Source organism: Oncorhynchus kisutch, linkage group LG4, assembly GCF_002021735.2.
Source record: "Oncorhynchus kisutch isolate 150728-3 linkage group LG4, Okis_V2, whole genome shotgun sequence".
NCBI lineage: Eukaryota > Metazoa > Chordata > Actinopteri > Salmoniformes > Salmonidae > Oncorhynchus > Oncorhynchus kisutch.
Genome location: NC_034177.2, coordinates 75,158,922 through 75,166,322, shown reverse-complemented (window position 1 = coordinate 75,166,322; position 7,401 = coordinate 75,158,922).

The window sequence follows — 7,401 nt, the reverse complement described above, 5'->3', positions numbered from 1 at the left end:
CAGGAGCGCAGGTGCAAGTGGCCCATGCGTTAATGAAGCGGTAACGACCCCTCACCTATCATGACAAGAAGAATAATGTATTTTAAACAGCCGTGGCCCATCTCTGCCACAATCCTTTAGCCACGGGCCCTTTCTTGAGTCTAACGTGACACAGGCGGGATTTACAGGCAAACAGATGGCGTCATTCTACATTTATGAAGAGTACAAATTTTAAATGTATTGATCCATGTAATTGCCTTGCGATGATTAATAATGACCTAACAGTGGTCACTCCCTCTGTGTGTGTGTGTGTGTGTGTGTGTGTCTGGCAGTATCTCTCCCCAGTCTATCAGTGGGCCACAGTGACAGCAACGCCCACTGAGCTGGCTATAATGACACGGTCGCTCCAGGTCACAACGTCAAGTGCTGCTACTGATGGTGCTTTTAATACATCTGTGAACTCGGAAAAATAGGAGGTCAAATCATGATCATTATTTTCAGGTCTGAAAGTCGGAGCTCATGAAATGGCGCGTTCAAAACAACTTGGAACTCGAACTTGGAATTCCGAGTTGGGTGTCCGTTCAAAACGATTTTTCACAGTTGGAGTTAGTTTTTTTCGAGTTCCTAGGTGTCTTGAACGCACTGATCTCCGAGTTGCCAGTTGTTATGAACACGGCATGATAGTAGCCTTCAAAACATGAGGGTCAAGGACAGTGGTGAAGCAAAACAATATATGCTATTGGCAATATTATTGTAATGTAACAATATGTTAATAGTTAATTCCAATAGAAAAACTGGAGGCCCTATGTATGATGATCGGCAGACATAGATGTTTTCTGTCGAGCAATCTCCATTCTGAAAGGATACTCTGCGCTTCACACGACATTAGAGCGCGGTGACACTTTGCATTTCACGGTTGGCTTGAGCGTCATGGGGTATTTGGACAAAGATGTGTGGTATCTTTTCGGCAGGCCCGGGCTTCTCTGTCTTCGTCTGCGCCGATACTGATAGGACTCCTGAGTCACTCTGCTGAGAAGGCAGAGGAAGTAACTGCAGCGTATATGTAATTTATACACTTGGAAATAGGGAAGACCTAAACCCCCCTACAGATACACGCAGGCATGCACACAAGGATGCGCGTGTGCTTGTAAACCCACACCGTGTGGAAACACAAAACAACGTCGCATGCCAATTCTTGCAGCAGATTCAATGTCAACTGAGGATATATAACTGTTCATAATGTAGGTAATCATGTCTATTCTCAATGTGTTTCTGAATTTTGGTCCAATACAGGGCATATGAACACTTCTGGAGAGCTTTAAAGGACAAATAGTTTGCCTGCATATTAATGTGCATTCATTTTGAGGAGGATTACTTAGTGGGGTTATGGGCAGGCGAATTAAACATCCATAAGCCCATAATCACCATGGCAGTACAAATGCAGCACACTCTGATGAGATTCTAACCGTATACCGCACTCTGATTCAGTAAGGCCAGTCCTCCCTTTTTAGTAGCGAGATTAACTGGCTTAAAACCAACCCAGCGCTAGAATGAATCAGTTGGAGTGCATTTGATTTCCATAGGCGGGTCCGTTTTTTTCACGGGACCTCCTATGTGTCGCGCGCTTTCACATTGAAGGGACATGGGCTATAAAACTTTTCAAACACGCCCTCCTCTCCCTTCCTATATAAAGCCTTGAAGACAATATAACCTCCTGTTCCGAGGATGTGAGGACGACGGTCCGATGTCAGAATGGTTCAGATAATAACTACAGAACGAAGCCAACATCAGCGTGAGCTTTGGTTGCGAATGGTATGAACTTTGAACTCTTACTCACTACAGAAGTGATACCTCCTAGCCGTTGAGTTAGCAACAGCAGCTGCAAACGCAGGTTAGGAAGGAACAGACAGCGTATCCCATCTATCACACAACGACGTTACTACAAAGTATCCAATTGACCACGAGAGACATTCTTCAAAGGACAAAGTACTCGGTTTGGCAACACGGCCTTCCATCTACCACCAACCTACCGAAGCGCAGCTCAGAGTAAATATTTATTGCATTTTCCTTTTCCAAATGGGCGGTAATTTAGAATGCATAAGATACTGTATTTACGATAGCACAGTGTCGCCCTTTGTTCCTCAGTCTTCCCGCTCTTTCACTCAAACCCAGACCCTTTTCTTTTGTGTAACAAGCTGTCCTATCTGTTCCTTTCGCTAGGGACGTTTTCATTTATGACGTCATTTGCAATCAAGTTATGATGAATTATGTGTATGTGTAATTCTGTGTGATTAGTTAGGTATTTAGTAAATAAATAATTAAACCCAATTTTGCATTGCTGATTCAACTTGTTAGCCAGGGTTCGTGAAGATTACCAAGAATTTACCATTTTCAGATGACTGAATTAAGGTGACGATTAATATTGACTGCTATTGATGTAAAATATTACTAGGTCTTTAAGAGTTTATTCGGAAGATAACAGCTCTATAAATATTATTTTGTGGTGCCCCGACTCTCTAGTTAATTACATTTACATGATTAGCTCAATCAGGTAATATTAATTACAGAGAAATTATTTTATAGAATAGCATGTCATATCACTTAATCTGGTATAGCCAAAGACACGACACAAGTTACCCTACCATTTATACCGATCTGCGTGCCATTTATGATTATTTTTATATGCAAATTTGTGGAACAGTTTCATTTCAATAATAACTTTGTTTCTCAAAATCATTGTCACATGGTTAATCATAAAATCTGAAGTAAAATTATACAGTCTAAAATGTCAAATTAAACTATGGCAAGGACACTAGCCTCTGCCATATGGACACATTGCTACGCTATGATCCATTAGTGGCTAAAGAAATTAGAGCATAGAACTCATAGGCCAATGCCGCAGAAGGCCTATAACTTTCATCATCAACTAAGTCAAATATACTGAACAAAAATATAAATGTAGAGAGTTGGTCCTATGTTTCATCAGCTGAAATAAAATATCCCAGCAATGTTCCATACTCACAAAAAGCTTAGTTTTCAAATGTTGTGTACAAGTTTGTTTACATACCTGTTAGTGAGCATTTCTGCTTTGCCAAGATAATCCATCCACCTAACAAGTGTGGCATATGAAGAAGCTGATCATTACACAGGTTTACCTTGTGCTGGGGACAATAAAAGGCCACTCTAAAATGTGCAGTTTTTTCACACAACCGTTGCCACAGACGTCTCAAGTTTTGAGGGAGCCTGCAATTGGCATGCTGACTGTAGGAATGTCCACCAGAGCTGTTGTCAGAGAATGTAATGTTAATTTCTCAAACGTCATTTTAGAGAATTTGGCAGTATGTCCAACTGACCTCACAACCGCAGACCACGTGTAACCACATCAGCCCAGGACCTCCACATCCGGTTAATTCACCTGCGGGATTGTCTGAGACCAGCCACCCGGACAGCTGATGAAACTGAGGAGTTAAAAACTCATTCTGATTGACTGGGCCAGGCTCCCCAGTGGGTGGGCCTGGCTCCCAAGTGGGTGGGCCTATGGCATTTTCAATTGACTGATTTCCTAATATTAAACTTCTACAGATGCACAATCGAGAGCATCCTGTCGGACTGTATCACCGCCTGGTACGGCAACTGCTCCGCCCACAACCGTAAGGCTGTCTCAGTCTTAAATCATTTTCCACCGACTGTCTGTGCCTGTATTTAGTTTTCATGCTAGTGAGGGCCGAGAATCCACTCTCACATAGGTATGTGGTTGCAAAGGGCATCTGTGTCTTAACAGCTCGATTTTCCAAGGCAGGACACTCTGAGCGCAGCCCTATCCAGAAATCTGTCAGTGGCTTCTGATTAAATTCAATTTTTACAGAACAACTTGTTCAAATTTCGATGAGAATCTCTTGTTCAGATATCGTAAGTGGACTGGAGGCAGGACATGAAAGGGATAAGAATCCAGTTGTTTGTGTCATCCGTTTTGGGAAAGTACCTGCGTAATTGCGCACCCAACTCACTCAGGTGCTTCATTATATCACATTTGACATTGTCCGTAAGCTTGAGTTCGTTTGCACACAAAAAATCATACAATGACGTAAAGACCTGTGTGTTGTTCTTGTTAACGTGCTTCTACACCTGCATTGCTTGCTGTTTGGGGTTTTAGGCTGGGTTCCTGTACAGCACTTTGTGACATCAGCTCATGTAAGAAGTGCTTTATTTATTATTTATTTATTTACATTTGATTGATTAACACAGACAGAGAAGAGCTCCAACTTCTTAAACCTCAATTTTGTCCCGCACATTGAATATAGTTACGGAGAGTCCCTGTAATCCTAGATTCAGAGAGTCCCTGTAATCCTAAATTCAGAGTCTCTGTAACCCTAGATTCAGATCATTCAGGTGAGAAAAAACATCACCCAGACAGGCCAGTCTTGTGAGAACCTCGTCATTATGCAAACGGTCAGACAAGTGAAAATTATGGTCAGTAAAGAAAACTAAGCTCCTCTCTCGATTAAAAAAAAGTGCCAATATTTTGCCCCTTGATAACCAGCACACTTCTGTATGTTGTAAAAGCATTACATGGTCACTGCCCGTATCATTTGTCACAGGCCGGCTCATAGCCTGTGGCAAAAATGAGGGGACACGAAAAACAGGTATAGGCCAGTCAAAAAGGTTCTTTATTATAAACCAAACTATTAACTTTAAACAAAGAAAAAGGAATGAGGTGTGAAAGTATCATAATGTAAGGTGTTTGTAAAGTGCAGGGATGCGGGAATCTGTGTGTGTGAATGACTGAGTGAAAACTATGCAAAACAACAAAGGAACAAACAAAACAGGATCATACCTGGAGGAGCAGGGAGAGCGAGAGACAAAATACTTTGAGCCCAGGTGACTCCAATCACTAACGACCCTCCTCTGCCTGCAGGAGGAACCGCCCCTGCACTGCAGAGGGGCCGTGAATGTTGAGTGTAGAAAGTAGTGCAGAAAATACACGAGTTCAAGGGTCTTGCTTTAACAAAGTTAACCATTTTAGCTGTAGTGTCCAAAAGTCTTTCAAGCTGTCAGGCATTCCCTTGGCAGCAAGAGCCTCTCAGTGGATGCAGCTGTATACACGTTACCAATCCACTATGTCTCCCTGTCATGGTTTTTGCACCATCAGGACAGATACCAACATGAGCAGCAGCTATGTTTGGCTACATACGGACCATTAGTCGAATTCCCGCAAGAGAGTAACGGTTAATGTGATTGGATGTTAATTATTTGACCAGGATACCTGTATTTGACATCATGTTGTTATTTTGCTGAACACTAGATGGTTTCATTTTATTTTTGAATGTGAAACGGGGCTACTCAGGCGTGAAAAACGTAAATGTATAGCCCAGTTGGAAAATAGCAATGGACTGTTTTATAAATGTGAAGAATATTATTTATTTAATTTTATTTGGCGTACCCCCGACGGCATTACGCATACCCCAGTCTGGGAATAACTGAGCTAGACCTATTGCCACGTGCTGTTTCTCTCGCTCGGATGCTTTAACTGAGATTGATGCGTCTTTCTGTTGGTGCGCATCTCGGTCAAATATATTATTTGGACTGGCAAGGAGGTACGGTAGGTTGGGCCAGGCCCCCTAACGCCTGCCCATAACGCCGGCCCTGGCCAAAAATATATCTCATTGAAGGTTTTATTGGTCTCTCTACAGCTATTTGTATGAGAAGATTTGCTTGGGCAATACTACTCTCAAACCAAGCTATTAATTCAAATATAACCAAATACATACAGTGTGTGTTATGACATGTGTAAACTGGCACATCATATCAACTGGAGTCCTACTACACTCGCCTCTTGAGTGTGGTCTAGACAAGTAGTTTCTGTGTGTTTGTCCACAGTGTCAGGCCAGTATTTGTGAGACAATTGGTAATGACCCCATGTTGTTTAATTGCAGTGCTTTAATTAACAGAGAAAACAGATTAAGACAGCATCTGTTTCGGATTTGTCTGTTTTACATAACAATTCCATGTAATTAACTAACAGTTAAGTCATCTACAGCCAAACAGCCATTATAGTCTCTACTAGCTAAGTTAACTAACATGATTCTCTCGCTCTCACACTCATCTGCTTCTAGAGAGGAGGGAGATGAGGATGAGTGATTCTGCAGCCCTCCCTGCAGCCCCCTTCCCATGCTAACCCCTAGGGGGAGTCATCCTACGTTAGCATCAGAGCCTTACGCGGGAGGGGATTCCGCTGAGCCTTCCACACTGATCTGTGGCCACACCAGTCCATCCATCCCCTCTCCCTCCCCCTTTCTCCTCATTGCAGAGGCTCTTACTAAATGCACGCTTGCGTAACACAGCCCGTGTGTTTGTGTGTCATATCTTCATACTGTATTGTCATATTGCTCACTCTGTGGCACTTAGATCAGAGCCCACGTGAGACCATGGTGACAGAGAGGAGAGAAACACAAGGGAAAAAAGGAGACTCGCCAAGCCAGAGTGTGGTGGCAGGTAGCCTAGTGGTTAGAGTGTTGGGCCAGTAACCGAAAGGTTGATAGATCGAATCCCTGAGTTGCCTAGGTACAAATCTGTTGTTCTGTTAACCCACTGTTCCTAGGCTGTCATTGTGAATAAGAATTTGTTCTTAACTGACTTGCCTAGTCAAATAAAGGTTAAATAAAAATAGTAAAAAATATATGCTAGAGATTAAAGACTGTGTGTTGGCTTTAGGCAGCCTGACATGGTTGGTTTAAAGAGGGATTGGGGTGTTGGTATGTGTATCTAAACATGTATGTTTCTATGGACTGCTTTAGCTCCCATCACATCTTGGTCTCATCTGGACCAGAGAGCTAATCTGGTCCTTTCACACACTGTGGTGACTGGCAGGAGCCCAGCAACCATACTCTAAGGGTGTAACACTTATCTGCCTCCCCTGGGGGTGAACACCGGACATGCAATTGTGTCACAGTCGTATTGTGCTGTGTTGTGACAGGGCCTAACATTTTACCAACACAGTCCGTCCAAATGGTGGTAATGTGTGAGTGAAATGGAGCTTGTCATCGATTTGCAGTGAGCTCAGTCTGTGCTGTTGGATTAATGGCCATGCACAAAGTGAGTTGAGTGGTCATTCCATCCAAATTATAAGTGGACATCTAGTAATAAGCAGCTATAAATAAGCAGAGAAAGACAGATGCAAGGAAGATTCCCTGTGAATAAATGCTTTTATCACAATGAGTTGTCGTGACATTGTATTAGTTAATTAGACTGTTGTTCATCGAATGATTAAAGTTTCTAATTGCGTGATTAACTGAATCAAGCAATTATTAACTCATTAACCCGGGGCACCATGGGAAAACTAGTTTTTGAGTTTCTATTTCCTAAATTAACTCAAAGAATATCAGAATATCTATTTTACAACAGCTGCTAATTAACCAGTTGCCT